Here is a 19,460-nt window from a genome sequence, read left to right on the forward strand (position 1 = left end):
AAGAACATTTGCCGTGCATCACACGATCGGTGGCGATGCTACCAATTTTTCATTGCCAAGTATTCGCAAACCCATCACAAGCTGTAGTGTGAATAGGGCCTTCTCACCACCATACTTTCGAGGGTGATGAGCAGTGTTGGGTTTCTGCTAAACCTAGAGCTTTGTGCCTTGGCCATAAAATTCTATTGTGATCTCATCAGACCAGAGAAATTTTTCCCAAATATTTGCTCCAACTGCTTTCATGGGTTTTTTTCTTACTTTTTTTTTGGTCACTCTTCAAAATGCTTTGTGGAGTGTCCAGACTATGGTTTTCCTGTGAACAGCTTATCCCATTTGAACTGTTAATCTTGCCAGCTCCTGCCAGAAGAGATCCACACTGACTTTTGTGGATGGTCTGTCCTTGGCAGAGTGGTTGTGCCATATTCTTTCAGTTTTTTATGAATGGATTCATTAACCATGATTGATACTTTTCCAGAACTTTGTCCTGGACTTTTGATAGATCCTTAGTTGTCATGATGCTATTTGTTTAGATATGTTCTCCATCAAGCTCTGTGTTCTTTCAGGAACAGGTGTGTTTATATCATTATCATATGACAAATTAATTGAGCTCAGGTGGCCCTGTTCAATTAACTAACTATGTGACTTCTGATGGTGACTGGTTGCACCAGAGCTAATTTGGGGTTTCAGAGCAAGAGGAGTGAATACTTATGCAATCACAAAATTTTTTTTATTTATAAATAATTTTGCAATCTATATCAACACCCCCCCCCCAAGTTAAACATTATGGGTTATTTTGTGTAGATGCATGACCTATCCCAATTACCGTATAACCTCTAATGAACGCCCCCAGGGGCTTTACATTTTTCAAAAGGGGGGCGTTTATTAGGGGTTAAAAAAAAAAAATCACAGTTGATCGAATTTTTCAAACCCTAACATAACTGCCCTACTAATTTTCCCTAACTTTCATATGTTTTCTCGGTGAAAAGTCGTCGAATTAAGTGTTTTTAAAAATTGATTTTTTTTATTATTTGGGGCGCTTACTGGAGTGTATACAGTAATGCACGTGTTCATTCGGCAAGGAAACAGCCCAGAAATAGCTTGCGCGTCAGCTGGCTTGACACCTTTGATCTTTTCGCTGACCACTGTTACGTCACTCACTTTGCATAAAGCTCCCTTTTTGCAGAAGTCACGCGCCTCCCAGATAATTTGATCTGATCATTCCGTTTCTAATCGTAAAGATGGACACACGTGTTGAAAAACACAAATCCTACACTGCGAGTTTTAAGCTAAAAGTTTTCGGATTGTGATAGCCCAGGACATTGAATTCGTATTCGATTTGGATACTGGACTTGGATAGAAAACCTGGGGTATGTAAAACTGTTCAGACTGTTAGTTTTTTTTTTATTTTGAATTTTTTTCCAAAATGGGGGGGGGGGGGGGGGGGGGCGTTAATTAGGGAGGAGGCATTCATTAGAGGTTATATGGTATGTTCATTTGAGTTCCAGGTTGTAACACTGTGGGGGTGAATACTTGTATATTATGCACATACTCATGTATATATTATCCAGGAGTATCTTGCATACTGTTTGAGACTCGGATTGGCTGTCTTCAGAATGAGATTCCAGCTGAGACTCAGGACTTCATTAAATCCATTACCAAGATGCTTACGTATAGTGTTTGTGCTCCTGTTTCCCAGGTGGACATGCAATTATTTGCCATTCAGGCAACACTACATGGGTGGTTGGGATAGAATTTTCACATTTGGTGAGATGATAAAGATATTGTTCTACCAACAAGTAGACTTCTTTGTTTCTTCTTATCTCTTCTCATCTCTGTTCTTTAAAATAGTACCAGATATTTTTTTTTATATGAAGCTTTATGATCTTCTGTGTAAGTTTATTTAAAGATTTATTGTTTAGAATTTGGTCATTATTGTTTATCAGGTGAATGTTGGAATGATTTGAGTTCATTCACTAGCTAGATAAGTTTTCATCATATAGTACTTGGCTAGACAAACAAAGCTACTGGATACTAACATGCAAAAATACTGACATGACAATAAGCTTACCAATGTCTTTTTTTAGCTTTCCCAATTTTTCTCCCCAAATTTGGTCACCTCTTAATTTCCACCAGCCATATTTCCCCTATAACATGGCAGTTAAGAACTTGGGAGGGTGAAAGTAACTTGTGTTTTCTCTAAGACATGTGAAACCAGAGCCAAGTTTTTTCAAACTGCTGCTCATGCTGCATGACAGGGCAGTGTAACACACGCAGATGAAACCACCATGTATCCTCTTCTGCATACCTGAACTCACAGATGCCCAAAATTGGCTAGTGTCGCTGTGATTGACAAGAGGAGAGAGACTATATCCTTCACTCAGAGAGCACAACCAATTGTAGAGAATTCAGCAAGCATGATTAGAACTACAATTTAGCAACACTGAGGAAGACTTGGCTAATAAATCACATTGGGGTTGTTGACTTGCTGCTGCGGCGGGAGAACAAAGACACACAACCCAAGTCTCAGTGGAATGAATACATCACAACTTAATGAAGATATAGGGTAGGGGGAGTGCAAAGTGCAGTCAGTGCAAACACCGGAGCTGGCCAGCGGTGAGGTCTAGCTGTGTCTGGGTCTTTTGACAATCTCCCTGAGGCCGTGAAGGTGACTGCATCCGCTGGTGAAAAGTGAGTGGCTCTTGGTAGTCTTCTGCATCATTGGTGGGATGCCCTAGGTGGAGATGGAAAGCGAGAGTCAGTCAACATGCAAGGAATGAGCTCCAATAACTTCTATGTGTCGTGGTGTCTCTTTATGCTCCCCTGGCTGCTTGAGGAGGGTGCACTGAGGCACTGATGATGCCGCTCCAGCCCTGTGGCCATGCTACTTTCAGCTGCTCAAAACAGTGGTGCTGAAGTGTCACTGTCTTTTCAGCACCACAGGAGTGGCTGTGTGAGCAATGATATGCTACTTAGGCAGCCGTTTCCTGGGGCCACTATCCTCAAATGCTTGGCCCAGAGGCTGCACCCAGTTCCGGCCATCCTCATCTACTACTTGCCTCAGTATCCTCTTCAGAGTCTGGATGAAACTCTCAACCAGCCCATCAGTCTTGGGGTGGTACACTGACATGTGGAGCTTCTTCACCTGCAACAGCCGACACATATTTGCCATGAGTTTAGAGACAAATGGTGTACCTTGGTAAATAGATCTTTGGGGTACCCCACACGGGAAAACAGCAGAACCAGTTCCTAGGCGATGTTTTTTGAGGTGGCCTTCCACAGTAGGACTGCCTCAGGGTATTAGGTGGCATACTTCACAATGATGTGCTCATGCCCCCGGACAGACTTGGGAAGGAAACCCACCAGATCCATGCCCACTCTCAAAGGGAATGCTGATGATGGGCAGAGGCACGAGCAGAACAGGAACAGGTTGTTGTGGGGTGGTGTGCTGAAATCAGGGGCAGCATTGGCACAAGTTTTTGACTTCTGCATTCATCCATTGCCAGAATCGGTCCTTGATTTTTTTCTAGTGTGTTCTGGCTCACCAGGTAGCCACCCAAATGGGTGGGATTGAGCTAGGTGCATCACTACATCCACCTTGGATTGATGGACTACCAGCAGATCCACACCCTGGCCTGACCATTTGGTGTGATGGTATAGGAGGTCTTGGCAGACCAGGAAGTAGGACCTGGAGAGGAGCTGCCCTGGTTACTGGCCTTTTCCTTCCACAAAGCACATCTGCCCCCCAAATTTTTCAGCTGTTCATCTCAAGTTTGCTCCTGTCCAAAGTTCCCTTTGTGAGTTACCTGCTTAAACACACATGAGAGTGGGTTAGACGTGGTGTGTGACTCACCTTTGGCATGCAGTATTCGGCATCTTCGTGCTCCCCAGCCAGGCACACTTCTTGGAATGGCAGGGTGCAGACAACCTGAGGTGTTCAGTGTCTCCTCACCCTTCTGGCAGGGGGCAACTCTCTTGGGAAGCCAGGCCAGTCTCATACTAGAAGGAGAGGGACAGAGAAGTCAGGAACCACACCCACAGTTATTTTCCACTCACCTTTCTCATCTCCAATGCAGACGTAGGTGGTGGCCACCTCTCATGTGTCCCCTTGCAGGCAGGTAACCTTGACAGTACCACAGTGCCCTGCAGCCTCAGGCAAGATGAAGGGTCAGGCCAGTGTGATGGTGCTGCCAGAGTCCAGCATAGATGCTTGGAAGACAAGGGCTGGTGGGTAAGTGGACAACACAGCCAGCGAGCCACAGTTTCCAGGCAGAGGGTGGGTGAAACATGTTCAAGAGCAGTAAGCATGGACTCATCAAGGGATGAGGGAGGGCGAGTTGCTCGTGGAGGGTGCCTCTGGTGAACAACTCTGTGAATATGGCCTCGTGTGGATATGTACTGTATATATTTGTATATTCACAGCTCTTGCCACATATGCTCTGAAGTGTTGATTTTTTGCATTTTGTTTTTATTACATAGACAAAGCTGATTGAAGTGAAACTTGATCCCAGTGAAGGAGAAGTGAAAGTACTCACAAGCTTTGGGCAGACAGACCACTCAATTTTTCATTCTCTGGAGTGAGAATTTGCTGCAAGTGTGTCTCAGCTAGTAAAGTCAATCACTATATCTTTGTAGTCCTACACCACCTATCACCAATTCTCTCTAAAGCATCACCTTCTCAAATGGAATGCAGTGCAACAATCTCACCATTCAGAATATGTATAGTATAGTCTCATATAGTATAGTAATACATCGAGTATCACTTTTTTTTATGAATGAGAATACTATAAGCTGTGGAGATTCATGCTAGACAAGTTATTACAGGCATTTAGCAGACGCTCTTATCCAGAGCGACGTACAAGTGTAAAAGTCAGTGCTGAACTTCTAAACAAGAAAGTTCTAGTGCCAAATGAACAAGTGACAGAATAACAGTGTAATATTCTATTGAAGTAACAAACAGTCAAGGAAAACAAGCCAACCATACAAATGAGCTGATGAAGTACAATTAAATACAAAAAAATAAAACCACAACAGCTAACACCAAGTTATCATATTATTTTCTACTTTGTTTACTACATTATTTAACAAAGTACCTATTGAGCAAAGACATCTAGCTACATGATAGCTTAAATTTTTTTAGCAAAATAAATTAAGTTCTAGCTACCGTACCTACAACTATAACAATATTAGCTAATTACTTTCTAGCCACACACCTTCCTATCTTCCACCTGGGGTAACTAGCTTCTTTCAAGCCTCCCAGTTACTTTTTAACTACTAGTTAGCTCATTTCTACCTACTAGTTAAAGTGACTAGAAAATTTCTGTCACTTTTAGCATCGCTAAATTACATACTCATTCTTGCTACTCAAATGTTTAGCTCTTTCCCAACCCCTTTTTAGCTAAATTTACATGTCAGCTACTCATGTTTTGTTATACTGCTTTAGCTTAGTTGCTCACTCTTTTTAAAGCTAGGGAAACTAACTACTTTACAAATATTCACCATTTGTAGATCATTATGTACTCTATATAAGACAAGAAATAAGACAAGAAGTAATAGGATATGGATTAACTTACATGCACTTGATTCACTCTCCATCAAGGCTTCATACAACGTTGAGGTTAGTAATAGGTTTGAGGCACTCATTACTCAAAGAAGAATATAACCCAGAAGGCCTGTTTGCAGCATTCAAAAGATACAGTCAAAAGTACAGGAGTCAATCCTTGGTAAAGAACCACGGAAAGCAAACCAGCCTTGGATTTCAGAAGATACATTGAGATTGATGGATAAAAGATAAGAACTTAAATCAAAGAGAATGAAGTCGGTAGAGGATGAAAAAGTCTACTGGAAGGCACATAGAAGAGTACAGTGACAAGCAAGAAGAGACAAGGCAAGATGGCTTGAAGAACAATGCAGGGAAGTAGAAGAAGGTCTGCGCGGTCACAGCACAAAGAAGGCATACAAACTCATCAGTACACTGAAGAAAAGCTTCAGACCTAAACAACATAATATCAAGGACAAAGAGGGCCACGTACTGACAGATTTAAAAAACATCCTCAAGAGATGGCATGAGTATACTAGGACGTGATATCAATACAACAACGATGACCACAATCGGTGCGACGATCTGTATTCTGAGTACTCACCGCAGCACACACCTGCTATTTTATTAGCAGAAATCGAAGAGGCAATCCAAAGGCTAACTGTTAGGATTGGGACTGTTTTGGCCTCTAGAGGCCACTGTTATGTTTATCTTGTCATGTTTGTTTTGGCCTCTAGAGGCCGCCACTGTGTTTCGTGTTTGTCTTGATTGCCTGTTTCCTGCCCCGCCCTGTTCCTTAATTGTTTTGTGTATAAATACCCCTCTGTTTGTTCCCTTGTCACGGAGTCTTTATGCTATGCTGTCTTGTGCTAGTTTCCTCTGTCTCACGCATCTTGCCTGTGCCCTTGTGTTTTTGATATTTTTTGCTTTCTTTGGACTTTGTACCTTTTTGATCTTCTGAGCATTCAGCATTTTGCCTTTCCTTTTGTTTCTGGACATTTAACCTTTGGATATTTTTATTTTGGTTTATCTTCTGAGCTTTTGGATTTTCTTTTTGTTTTTTTTCCATTGGACTGTATATAGTGTAAATAAACTGTTTTTTGATACTCTACCGTACTTTCGCCTCACACCTCTGCACTTGAGTCATCCCCCTGGTGGCCTAGTGGGGGTTTGCTGGATTATCACACCAGTGACCCGGGTTCGAATCCCAGCAAAACCCTAACAGAAAGACTCCGTCATGACCGACTCAGCAGAGGCATCTTCAACGGTCTACCCGGCTAACCTTCAGGGAATTATGGCTTCTTTAACACACTTCGGAGCTACCATGGACACTCATGGACGAACACTTACGAGCCAATGTGATGCCCTTGCTCGCCACGAGGTACTGCTTCAGCAAATTGGGAAAACCCTGACACAGCTGACTCCTCTGCCCGCATCTCCTCATCCTGATCCGGCTCCTGCTCCACCATCTGCACCCGCTCCAGTGCCTCCCGCCACGCTGTCTCCACCTCGCGAACCCAGCCTTCCTGCACCACAGAGGTATGACGGCAAGCACGGTGAGTGCCAGGAGTTCCTTACCCAGTGCCAACTCACCTTTGAGCTTCAGCCTACCACCTACACTACAGATCGCCGCAAGATTGCCTTTGTGATAACCTTGTTAGCTGGTAAGGCACGAGCTTGGGCAACGGCCATTTGGCAGAGACAGGGACCTGAGTGCTCGGATTTCAAGTTGTTTATGGAAGAGATCCTTCGTGTCTTCAATCAGGCAGACACCAGTAAAGACGCAGCCAGGAAGCTCATGTCCATCCGGCAAGAAGGAAGCATCGTGAACTACGCCATCGCGTTCCGGATGGTCGCAGCTGTCAGTGGATGGAACGAAGCAGCCCTGGTTTCAGCCTTTCACCATGGTTTGTCTGACCCTATCAAAGACGGCCTGGCCTCTATAAGATGCCCAAGTGACCTCGAAACTCTGATCTCACATTCTACTCGTCTTGACAACAGGATTAGAGAGCGCTGCCGAGTCCTGAGCTTCCCCGGCCTCACTGCCTTGACCTGGAGCCCGTCTACCTCCTCCAGTGACTGTCCAGAGCCCATGCAAGTTGGCCATACTCGTCTCTCCGCAGCTGAGAGGGAGCGCAGAAGGAGGGACAAGTGCTGCATCTACTGTGGCAAGCCTGGCCATTTCCGAGCATCATGTCCCGAGCTCTCGGGAAAAGGACCGCCCCGTCCAGGAGGGTTGTGACGGGGCCTACCCTCTCTCCTGAACTCCCTGGCCAAGGAGTCTACATCCCGGTCTCCATCTCCTGGGGTGAGTCCATCCACTCTTGTCAGGCCTCGTTAGACTCCGGGGCAGCTGGAAACTTTATGGATGTTCACTTCGCCCAAAGTATCAATGTCCTGACTGCACCTCTTGAAGTCCCACTGTCTGTGTCTGCCCTGGATGGCCAAGCCTTAGGTGACGGAAGAGTCACCCAAGTAACTTCTCCAGTCTTCCTCCAGTCTCAAGGTCACAAGGAAGAAATATCCCTGCACCCGATTCCTTCACCAGAGTTCCCAGTGATTCTAGGCCTTCCTTGGCTTACCCGCCACAACCCTCGCATAGACTGGGTAACAAGCCAGGTTGTGGAATGGGGCCCTGCGTGCCATGCCTCTTGTCTGCTCTCTAGCTCTCCTGTGTCTCCTGCTGAGCCTCCTGATCTCACCGAGTTATCTCAAGTTCCCACAGAGTACTGGGATCTCAAGGAAGTTTTCAGCAAGAGCAGGGCCGCCGTTCTTCCTCCGCACCGTGCCTATGACTGTGCCATCGACTTACTCCCTGGGACTACCCCTCCTCATGGCAGACTGTTTTCCCTCTCTCAGCCAGAACGCAAGGCCATGGAAGAGTACATCAAGGACGCCTTGGCTTCTGGGTTCATTCGACCATCCACCTCACCTGCTGGTGCCGGCTTCTTCTTTGTCGGCAAGAAGGATGGGGGGCTCCGGCCGTGTATTGATTACAGGGGTCTGAACAAGATCACTGTATGCAACTGCTATCCCCTTCCGCTGATGTCCACAGTGTTCGATCTGCTCCAAGGTGCCACTGTCTTCACCAAATTGGACTTACGGAACGCATACCACCTCATCCGTATCCGACAGGGAGATGAGTGGAAGACTGCCTTTAATACCCCGTCTGGGCACTACGAGTACCAGGTGATGCCCTTCGGACTCACCAACGCACCAGCTGTTTTTCAGGCCCTAATCAACGACGTCTTGAGGGACATGATTACCCAGTACGTTTTTGTCTACCTCAACGACATCCTAATCTTTTCCAAGACTGTGCAGGAGCACCGCCACCATGTCTGCCAGGTTCTCCAGAGGCTGCTACAGAACAATCTGTTTGCTAAGGCCCAGAAATGCGAATTTCATGTTCCCGATGGCCAAGTGACTGGCAGAAATCTGTTTTCATAGCAATACCCAAAAAAGTGGGAATGATCGATTGCACAGAACATCGAACTATTGCCCTAATCAGTCACACAAACAAGATACTCCTAAGAATACTTATGCGAAGAATGCAACAAACAGAACAACAACTTGCTGATGAGCAAATGGGTTTTCGAAAGAAGGTAGGAATGTGAGATCAAACTTTCAATATCAGGATGTTAATGGAAAAAGCAAGGGAGTATAATATGCTGTTGTATATGGCTTTCATCGACTTCAAGAAGGCTTTTGACTCAGTAAGGCATACTGTGTTGTGGGAAGTCATGAAGATGGGAGTCAATGAAATAGTTGTTGGCTTGCTAAGGAGGCTCTATGACGATCACAAAGCTGCAGTGAGGGTGGACAGTGAACTAACAATGGTTTAACATCAGTAAAAGGGTTAGGTAGGGATGTCTACTGTCACCCATCTGCTTTAATCTCTATTCTGAAGTAATGTGAAGATCTGCTGACGAGCTCCAATTAGCTGGTGTGAACATAAGTGGCAGATATCTTAATCTTCGATACACTGATGACATTGTATTAATTTCAACAACGCAGGATGGTCTGCAGGGTTTGGTGGACAAAGTGAGTCAGGTAGCAATCGAATACAATCTGGAGAACAGCACGAGCAAGACAAAGATGATGGTGGTCAGCAGAGAAGTAGAAATGTTAAATATAACCTGTAGAGGTGAAAGTCTGGAGCAGGTTCATCAGTTTAAATACCTAGGATCAGTCATCGATTGTGAGGCTGATTGCAGCCAAGAAATTCGAGCCAAACTTGAAGCAGCAAGCTCGGCTTTGAGGTCACTGCATCCTCTATGGAAAGACCGTGCCTTGAACAAACATATAAAGTTGAAGCTTTTAAAAATGCTTGTATGGCCAGTAGCACTCTATGGTTGCGAATCATGGACTACTAAGACAGATGATAGAAGAATGAATGTGTTCAAAATGGATTGCTATAGACATGCCCTAAGGATAAAATGGACAAAACACAGAACAAATAATCAGTTCTGGAAGAGATGGGCACACAAAGAACTTTAGTTGAAACTGTCAAGAGAAGGAAACTGCAGTATTTTGGTCATATGATCAGAGCCCAGAACCTGTGCACATACATCTTTGAGGGGAGAATTAATGGAAAGCGATCCAGAGGAAGACAATGAAAAAGATGGGGTGACAACATCAAAGAATTGATGGGAAGGTCACTTGTGCATTGTACAGCCCTGGCGCGTGATCAAGGAACGTGGAAGGAGATGGTGCAGCAGTTCAGAGTCCCCAACCCTCAAACCTGAGGATGGGAAAATGAATGGATGGATGTACTCTATTTAGCTAAAGTAAATAGCCATTAACTTTTAGCTAAGTAAACAACTTCTTTAGTTGTTCTCATTTTTATTTAAGATTACTTACTATACTATTTAGTAGTGTTATAGTACTTGAGATTGGTCTTAATTAAACGCTGTCTTAATTAAGACTCCGATTCGTCCCATTATTATCATTTAACCTTTTAACAGACAGCCAGAGTTTAAAAATGTTGTCGGTGCTGAAGTTACAATTTAATCTGAAGTATGACTCAGTCTTTAGACTTGACATTTTGATGAATTACAGTGGAGTTGCATAAGTAAATAAGTATTCACGCTCCACTTTTTGAAGGTCTCTCTTTTGTGTCATAATCAACTGCATTTTTACTTGGTCTTGATCTCAGACATAAAGGACTCAGGATTTTATTTCAAGACCAGTCAAGACCACAAATGCAAGGATTTCACTTCATTTCCCATGCATTGTCCGTTTTATAGGTTAATATCATTACTGTGATTGGATGTACAATTTTCTGCTTCAAATGCAACCAATAACGTGACTTATTGCTCATTTGAAATTGTTCTTCCTGTTAATGGCAGTCACCTCTCCCCTACCCCCTTCACACACACTGGTCTGGTCTTGACTTGGTCTCGCCCTGCCTTGGTCTTGATTTGATTTCAACCCCTCAAAGTCTTGGTCTTGTCTTGATACACTCGGGTCTCAGTCATGGCTTGGTCTCGGTTCAGGTGGTCTTGACTACAACACTACTATTTAGCTACCATATTTTGCCAAGAGGACTAGATAGAATTTATTGACTCATTTCCAAAGACAAGTTATATTCTCTAGAAAAGCAAAATCTTTATTTAAAAAAAATCCCTAAAAGAATAGTTTAAATAAGTGTTTCTCAACCACTGAAGTGCCATCTAGTGGGCCATGAATTTTTTTCAAGTTGAAGTTAATTTTTTATTTGGAGTAGGGTACGATTGCTGGGTTGCATCCAACGTCACATCCACCTCATTAAGCTATGGTCACACTACAGCTCACAATGCTTTGTGATGGGTTATTGATGAAAATGAGGCATTTTGGTGGCAATATGTGAGCTAAAAGTTGTGGTCACACTTGACTGTCACACCCAGGGGTGTAGGTTTGGTTTGGAAAGTGGTGGGGACATAAATTTGGCATGTTGTCAGGGGATCCAATTTTTCACAATATAGTCAGATACATCGCGCGGAAATTTGGACCAGATAAAACTATATTTGCATACCTCTCGCACTGAAATACATAATAGCGGGTGAGACGGGGTATGTTATATGTCTATAATATTTTACAAAATTGGATTTAGAGTCTTGATTTGTAGCTTTTTTTTGAAGAAGAAGAATTTAATAATCCATGCATTAAAAGGTTACGGTGTTCACACGGCACATATTTGCATCGATGCTGCACCGATGTATTTTGTTGCGATATATCTTACACCGGTGTAAATTTTGCGCAGCGTTCACACGTCACAACCCTGCTTACTAGAGAGAAGCGTGTCAGCACCGGTGCAGCCCCACTTGCGGTCACACGGCAGTTTCTGCGACCGTGTTATAGTAGCAAAAACTATTACTATCATTTCCTTTGATAGTAATAAAGTTTTGATATTTCCTTTTATTACTATCATTTCCTATCATTATTACTATCATTTCCGATAGTAATAATGCGGAAATGAAATATGCGCATGCGTGAAACTGTACTTTTTCCCGGTTGTCATGGCATCACCAAGCGCCGGGAAAACAACGTGGATGAAGACACCAGTGTTGCCAGATATTGCTGACGTTTTCCATCCCAAAATATGTTCAAATCCGTCAAAATGCACTTAAAACTGCCAAATCTGGCAACACTGGAAGACACGCAGTTCTGTTGTTGTTGATATTCACCATTTTGGAAGCGCAAAATACCAGGATGCAAGTTATGCAATGCCCGTGTGTAATCAACTCTCCTCACGAGTAGCGAGTCTACCCCTGTAGCGTTCAGACGGCCCATTTTATATCGGTGCTGCCCCGCAAACTAGCATTTACTCCGGAGTAAATTTCTTAAACCACCTCCCGAGCAGGGTTAGATTTGCACCGGTTTAAGCAGCTTTCAGGGGCGACACCGGTATAACTTTGTACCGTGTGAACGCTCTACCGGGGCAGCCCCGGTGCTACACCGGAGTAAAAGTTGCCGTGTGAACACCCCTATACATAGGACTCATACAGAGATACAAATGTTTTTGTTAACATCTCAAGCTTGGCAATATGCCACTTTTATAACAAACCTACTCATGTGGCTGAACCAAAAACATATAAACTGTAACTCATGGACATAATGAGCTTTACTCATTGTGAAAATCATAGATGTGTTGCTGGCACCTCACACTACATCCAGCTACAAGCTCAAGTGAATGAACCAAAAACATGTCTTCTGGCAGATTCTACCATAACTGGATCCATTAACCACTTGCCCACAAAATAAGAAATTTTTCTTGTCCTTTTTTCAGTGAGGTAATATTTTCAAGATTGAAAATATGGTATTTGGTCTTCTAAAACAGCACGTCATTTAAAAATACACTGAGTATATCAATAAAAGATTTTTAAAGAATAAAGTTCTATTTCTTTGACATATCTGACAGACATAACTCCCATTTTAAAAATCACTTTCAGTATCCCTGTTGCTATCGTCAGTGAATTTCTGTCAGATGACCTGACGATAGACTCAGCCATTATGGATCTTTGGTAGTTATCGTGTGGAAGCAGGCTTTATAATTTTTGGGTGTCAACAGATAGAGTTGAAATAGATTAACAGCGAAAAAACTATTTCGTTCACGAGAGAAGCCCACAGTTATTTTTAAAAAATGCTATCGTCAGTCTGTCAGTCAAATGCACCTGACGATAGCAAAATTCAAGCCCTCACCACGCACATGTTGACTGACGCGAAGAGGAAATTCTACTGCGCATGATTTTTGTGACAGCAGACATTTACTTCCGGGCAAGACTTGGAGTTCTGACAGCTAGATTTCATCAAATAAATCAAGGTAAGATTTTCTGTCAGCTATCCTGACGATAGAAATTTTTGACGATAGAAACATTGAGAATATATTTGTGCATTCATATTTAAAATTTTCTGGAGGAAAACTATCGTGAGATAAATCAGAGCCACTTGCGACCCTTTCAGCCGACAGGCCATTTCAATGTGTTATTTCCCCGCGAAAGTGACACAGTCGTGTCTATAGTCACTGTTCTGACAATTATTGTTGATATTTCAATTTTGAAAATAAATTTTATCTTTTCTATTTCAATATTTTTTATTATTTGGTTCTAGTGATGAGGTATTTAATATTATTACTAAATTTGTCAGATTAATAATGTAAGAAACAGTTTTGTTGCTATTGTCATCTAGAGTGTCTGTCAGAATATGATGGTAGACGTTAGTTTGTCTGTCAGATTTTGATGATAGAAACCGATGTGTTTCTATTGTCATTTAGCATGTCTGTCATGTAAGGCTTTTATTAATTAGTTACCAGGACTACTGTCCTAAAATTTACTGTGAATGTCCAAGACCCCAAATGCTACTAGAAAAACTTAATAGAATGATCAAAATAATCAATTCAGCAATTTAAGGAGATGGGACTTAACTGGCCTCTGTTATGGTAGAATCTGCCTTCTTTCACAGACTGACACAAACTGCCTATTACTTTGAGGTTTACTTTATCCATCGTGTTTTTATGGACATGTCAGACTGCAGAATGGTTAAATACAAACAATTCATACAGACATACTAATTCCTTTGTTAATATCTCAAACTTGGCAATATGCCACATCTATTACAAACCCACTTGTGTGGCTGAACCAAAAACAAACTGTAACTCATGAACACATAATGAGCTTTACTCATTGGTGAAAATCATAGATTATGTTGCTGGCACCTCACACTACATCCAGCTACAGCTACAAGCTCAAGTGAATGAACCAAAAACATGTCCTCTTCTTTCAAAAACTGACACAAACTGCCTACATATTACATTGAGGTTTATTTTGTCCATCATGCTTTTATGGACATGGCAGACGGCTGCATGATTAAGTCGCTCTTGAGACATAGTTGATCTCAACCATGTCTTCAGTCTCCTCAAAGCGCTAAAGCTCCTCTCGGCCTCTGTAGAGGACACTGGCACAACAAGTAAGAGCCTAACCAAGGCCTCTACCTGGTCAAACAACCCCCTCACCTCAATGGGCATGTCCCTGAGAATACCGGCTGCATCACCACTGGACTTCACCTTGTGTTTTAAAAGAAACATTTGCAGCTGGACCCTTAAAACATCCATCTCAAGTTCAGGATATGGCTCCACAACATCAGACACCTGGCCTGTAAGGAGGACCATTTCCAATTTATACAGAGTAGCCAAGTCAGCCTGACTAAAGTGGTCTTCAAACTGCTGCTCTACAGTGTCTAACACTTTGTAAAACTTTGACCTGAAGAAGTCTTCAGCAGATTTAGCAACATGTTGCTCTGCTTCACAACTGCATCTCTTTCTAGGCTTTCTCTGATGTGGCATTTCTATTGGTTCAATGTCGAGCGAGTTGACCATGGCCTCAGCATTCTGAAACGTATTATGGAAGCTCTCCTCATTTCTCTTGGATTGTATAGACTCCCTCACATATTGCACAGCTTCTCTCATCCCACAATGGTTTGTGTCTCTTTTTGTAATGATTTGTTTAGATTCTCCAGTTCCCCAATAACCTCTGAACCCATCATGAGCCCCAGGACAGTCTTTCCCTTACTAAATGTCTAACAGACCACTTGCTCTTGAGCCCATGTCTGATTTATTGGAAGATGCCATGTCCTCTAAAGTTGCCAACATATTTTCATACTGCCTAAGAACAGATTGAACTGCTTTGTAGCACACTGTCCATCTGGTTGGACACAGTGGCTTTAAGGCAGTATTTGGTTCACGGCCTGCATTTGCTTTAAACATAGCCTTAAATTTTCCTGACTGGTTACTCAGGCACCCTAGCTCATTAATCCAAAACAAAGAGTCACGGACAACGGTTGATGCATTGCAAGCAGACTGTGCAATCAAATGTGAGCAGTGGGCACCACAGTGCACATAGAGTGCCAGTGGTTGATGTCTCTTTACCAGAGCCTATGTGCCATTGAATTTTCCTGCCATATTGGCAGCACTGTCATGGGTCTGTCCACGCAAGCCAGACAAAGGAAGATCCATACACTGAATGACATCTTCAGCTACCCTAGCAATGTCTTCCCCTCTGGTTGCCGATACCTCATACAGCCCCACAAAATCTTCATGGGGAACCAAGTCATGGTCTACAAATCTGAAACATATAGATTCCTGTTCCTTCCCTGATATATCCTGGGTGCCATCAATGATTATGCTGTACTGCAGAACAGACTGAGATTTTGCTATGATGTTGCTATTTGTCTGACAATTGTGTTACCAAATAAACTCAGAAGTTCATTTTGAATTTGTGGACTGGTATAATCATGCGATTGCAACAACCAATTAGCAAGAACATGGTCATCCTTAGCTAAGAATTTTAAAAGCTGGGGTAAATTTCCCTCGCTTGCCACATGGCCTCGAATAGCAATACCCTGCCTTGCAAAGTAATGCAATGCACCTGCAATCTTTTCAAGACAGTGCCTAGCATCTATCTGTTTTTTCTCCCAAGCCCTAGAGAGATGGGCATCCACAGGGGTAGCTTCTTGGGCATTGACATGGACTGCATGATGGTGAGCTTTACTCTGCTTGTGTTTCTCAAAATTAATAATTGCATTTTTCCAGTTTTTGTAACCTCTTGTTGAAAATGCTGGGTCAGCATTTTTGGCTAAATTGCTCTTTTTAATCACATATGCTCTAACACAATCAAAGCAAAGCACTGCCTTTAGAGATGGGCAGTAATGAAGGAAAGGATACAGTTGATACCATTTTGCCTGGAAATGTAACACTCTATTCAAGACAATTTGGGGCTCTATGTATTTGGGGTTAGGTTGATTAGGCTTTGTGCCAATGTCCATCATGACTTCGTTTCCCTGAGGTTCCCTCACGTTATAGCACACAGTAGAAATCCTTCCCTGGTCACCTCTTTCCCCTCTCTCCACCTGTCCTATGCTCAGGTGCTCAATCTGTGTGCCTTCAACTCTGTCTGATGCCTGTAGTATGAACAGCCACTATGTAATCATTGCCAAATTACCCTATATAACATTATAGCACACAGTTGAAATCCTTACCTGGTCACTTCTTTCCCCTCTCTCCACCTGTCCTATGCTCAGGTGCTCAATCTGTGTGCCTTCAATTCTGTCTGATACCTGGTGTATGAACAGCCACTATGTTGTCATTGCAAAATTAGCCTATATAACATTACAGCACACAGTTGAAATCCTTACCTGGTCACCTCTTTCTCCTCTCTCCACCTGTCCTACGCTCACAGTTTCTCCACCTCTCTCTCTGTTTGGCCTCATCTCTATCTGATGCCTGTATGAAAAGCAATTAATATTGCAACACAGGCCTAGGCAACTTACATTTGTAGCCATGTCTTCATCTTTATTGTGAATTTGAAAGATATGATTGATGGAAGATGACTGTTCTACAGCAGTAGACAAATTACAGCGCCATGTTGGCTATTTTACCTGTTTACTACTACTTTGCTCTCTTCCTGTCAGATCTGTACTTTCCCTCTTTCTTTTTTTGCCTGATGTCTGTGCACAGCAAAACAAACGAGTCAAATCATCTGGAATTCACATAATGCTATGCAAATTTCGAAAATAAGGTAGGCTACCTAGCTAATAAGCTTACATGAATTATTATATCATATGAAGTATTTTCTCCATCAAGTTGCCAAGGCTTAGCATAACTGTCTAGATAGCCTAGTACTTACATTCAAGAAATAAGACCTTATATCTCTTTTCTTTGTCCCAGTGTCCATGATGCTAATCCATCTGCCTACTGAAATAACATTATATTGCAAGTTGACCACATGACCAGCAATAACACGAGCACATTTCAGTGTGGCATTTAACGTAGCATCTACGTTACAGTTGTTTTTTGCTAAAATAGATTAGTTCAAGGTCTAGAATGCCATAGATAGCCTACTTAAGCCTTAGATCTCTGCAGGAAACGTTGGTAATTGATTTCATACCTCCTCCTGAACAGCCTGTCACAGTTAACTGTCTCCAACTCATGCGTTGCGTGTTTCCTTTCAAATTATTCCGCTATGGTAAAACAAACATCCCAGGACTACACATAGGCGGGACCAAAGAGGGAAAGCACCAATCAATCGCTGTTTCCCAAAATACTCTTTGGGGATATGACTCGGAGGCTGTTCGTGAAAATAGGCCTACTTGAGCGTTGCGTAAAGCGTATTTGTGCGATTTGTGAAAAAGTGGGAAAAAGCAGTGGGGACATTTTTAGGTAATTTCAAAAGTGGTATGGACATGTCCACACCGTCCACACCAAAAACTACGCCCATGGTCACACCTTTGCGCCCTTGAGCCTGGTGCAGCTCGAGCGGCCATGCATAAGGGACCCAGTCGTTATAGGAAAAACCCAATATTGAACACAATCAGCATGCACAGATACGGAAGCTGTTTTCACAGAGGCTTTGAGAAGCATCATCATCATGGTTATGTTTGTTTCTAGCCATGTTTATAACACTGTTTAAATACTCTGCTTTGGTGTTTTGCTTTTGTAAATATCATGCCTGCTAATAAACACTCTTCCTGCACTTACATCCGTCTACTGCTGTCTATCTTGTAGTGTCCTGATCCCCAAATCTTTAACCCAGCCCCATATAAAAAGTTGTACTCCTCCATGCTCTTCCAGGTTTTCATCTGTTTGTCCATGTAGAACGATGTCTGCAGCAACAGGTAGTTTAAGAAGTCAGGGAACTCAACAGAAGGATAATTTTTCAACTCACAGGAAAAATCCTTCTTTGTTAGCGTGTAAGGATCCATCCCATTGAGTGGTTTCTAGATTCACTTCTTTTGAGTGTACTTCTTGGTTTTAATAACTTGCTTGTTTGCTGTACACAAACATGGCAATAAGTTCTTGTGTTAAGTGAGCAGACTCCACTTTTGGATCATTAATCCCTTTTGACTGAGAATGCCCTGCATGCATGGTTTTATGTTGGCTTCTGGCACATCCATACAGTTTTAAATACAATACCTACAATTAAAAACAGTTTGTTTTTATTGCATTTATTTAATTCCTGGGCTCCCATCTTTAACAGGGAGTGATGTCGCATTCCATTAATCCACTTTACAATAGATTATTAGATTCTAATAGAATAGATAAGCCAAAATAATTGGGGATCTTTTTTTAATGGGCCCCGACTTGTTAAAAGTATGAATAGGTGGGCCTCAAACCAGAAAAGCTTGAGAACCCCTGGTTTAAATGACCGAAGTTATCTTTAAATCACTCAGGATACTCAACTGCAATATTATTCTAGCCAAATGGTACAGGAACAGTAGAGCTAAACTGTTTGACATTTTAAATACAGCATGAAGCAGAAATCAAAAAGCATTTTTAATATGTACAGGTTAGCATATCCCAAAATATGTAATGATATTTCAAAGCAGAGATGTTATTTATCCAGAGATGGCTGAAAATTGACTTGTCCACGAGGGGGCGCTCAGTGAGCATAGATTTGACGTGAATGATTCGGCCATTGTTCTGTCACACAACACAATACACATAACTCAAGTAAAAGGAATGTAAAGTCACAGAATCTAAAATAACTATGGATCTGTGTATGAATTTATAACCAATGAGCAGTCCTAGCTGTTTTTACGTGGCGCTGGATAACTGGCTTTAAAAAAAAAAAACAAGAATAACTGTAAACACACTGCTCTTTAAAAAAAAATGTACAAGGAAAAGGATGCCTGAGAACATTTTAATAAGGAGTTTTTTTTTTTTTTTTAAACGAACTAAACTTATTTGAGAGTTTGGTGGAGGAGCTTGTGAGGTTAAGAGTAAGAAAGAAAGCGGGTGACTCTGGTAACATTGCCTTCTGTGCATCACAGAGATTCTAATAGACATAATGGACGTGTAATAAAGCGACGCATCCATTTTATAGTTTGCATGTGTTGGGTTGCAGTTCAGGCTCACTGCATCGCTCACCATGTAGGGTGATGTGGAAGGGGGTTT

At 42.4% G+C, this 19,460-nt stretch overlaps 1 protein-coding gene across 2 annotated transcripts in view; it reads right to left on the bottom strand.

Moving 5' to 3' along the window:
• gpr143 (G protein-coupled receptor 143) overlaps nucleotides 1–17,519 on the bottom strand; it is a 52,426-nt gene extending 34,907 nt beyond the window's left edge. The window contains exon 1 of one of the 2 annotated variants that reach the window (XM_060936730.1): nucleotides 17,455–17,519. The gene's annotated coding sequence lies outside the window, so the exon portion shown is untranslated. Of the gene's footprint in view, nucleotides 1–17,193; nucleotides 17,253–17,454 lie in introns of those variants that run through there. The other variant, XM_060936731.1, reaches the window with a different exon arrangement.
• Nucleotides 17,520–19,460: the final 1,941 nt, after the last annotated feature.

The sequence above is a fragment of the Neoarius graeffei genome, chromosome 13, assembly GCF_027579695.1.
Source record: "Neoarius graeffei isolate fNeoGra1 chromosome 13, fNeoGra1.pri, whole genome shotgun sequence".
Lineage (NCBI taxonomy): Eukaryota > Metazoa > Chordata > Actinopteri > Siluriformes > Ariidae > Neoarius > Neoarius graeffei.